Below are 1,429 nucleotides of genomic sequence, written 5' to 3' on the forward strand. Positions count from 1 at the left end.
GGAGACATAACCCCCATGCAGACCATAGCTTCTTATGGACCAACTCCTGTAGCTGAAACTTCTTAACTCAGCTAATCTTCTGCAAGGCCAACCTTCACACAACAAGGAGGTAACATGCATGATCCTATATCCTTAAATGTTAACCATGGTTCCATGCAGGATGCAAGTATCAACCAAGCTACGGCTAAGGAACTACAGAAACTCAAGGGTATGATATCCAGCGTACCAGTGGTAATCCGTCCAATTCCTGAGATACTAGAAGGAAGCCACAAATTGTCCAGGTGCCCCACCAATCTGCGACGCGGAGATCCCGAAACGCTTTTAAACCCCCAACATGAAGACTTATGATGGGACCACTGATCCTGAAGAGCATGTAGCCAAATACAGGGAAAGGATGTAGATCAATCCAATTCCTGAGAGGCTCAATGAGGATTTTCTGTGCAAGGGTTTTGGATCCACACTAACAGGATCTGCATTATAACGGCTGCTAAGTCTTCCTCCTTTTTCTGTTACTTTTATCTCACATTTAGTTAACTTGTTCAATAGCCAATTTTCTTACACTAGGAAATTAGAGAAGTTAACTAGTGACTTAGATAGAGTTGTCCAACCCATTGATGAATCCCTTAGGGATTTTGTCACGAGGTTTGGCAGGGAGGCCCTAGAAATCCCTAATCTTGACATGGCTACGGCTGTAGAAGCCTTCAAGATGGGGCTAAATAGGGGCTCCCCCTTTTATGATGATCTTGTGATGACTCCTTGCATGTCTTTAGATGAAGCAAGGAACAGAGCACTGAGGTTCATATGGTTGTAAGATGACAAAAGGATCCAAGAATGATTGGGGCTCAAACGAAGCAAGAATACCCTGACAAGAATAAAGGATCCTCGTACAGAAACAACAACTCGAAGCCGTACTCCAAATTCAATAATCAGAGCGTCCGAGCAATTGAAGAAGGAGATGATGATGAAGACTACCTGAGCATCTCAGAATACTGCTTCTCATTGGATACTCATGGTTTAATTTGTGCCATGAAGGATCTAGGTGAGAAGGCAAAGGGCCTCGAAAGAACGAGAAAACAACATCCTTCAAAGACAAGTCCAAATGGTATGCATTCCATGAGGCCTTCGACCATTTGACTGATGATTGTATTAGCTTAAGGAGGAAAATTGGATACCTCCTAAGAAGGGCCACTTCAAGGAGCACTTGGGAAGAAAAAATTCCAAGATCCGGGATCCTGATGTGGTTCCTCAAAAAGAAACTCCGCCCCCACCAGATGCTCAAGTGATCAATTTCATCTCCGGAGGCTCAGACATATGCGACACTTCTTTTTCTTCAGCAAAAAGGCACGCCAAAGAAACCAGGCTGGAGAATGGAGAACGACCAATCATATCCACCACTTTGACGACTGACAAAAGGATCTTCTTCGATGAA

This window comes from Bidens hawaiensis, unplaced genomic scaffold (genome assembly GCF_021521415.1).
Source record: "Bidens hawaiensis isolate Kalapana, Puna unplaced genomic scaffold, B.hawaiensis_p1.1 tig00026853_1, whole genome shotgun sequence".
Classification (NCBI taxonomy): domain Eukaryota; kingdom Viridiplantae; phylum Streptophyta; class Magnoliopsida; order Asterales; family Asteraceae; genus Bidens; species Bidens hawaiensis.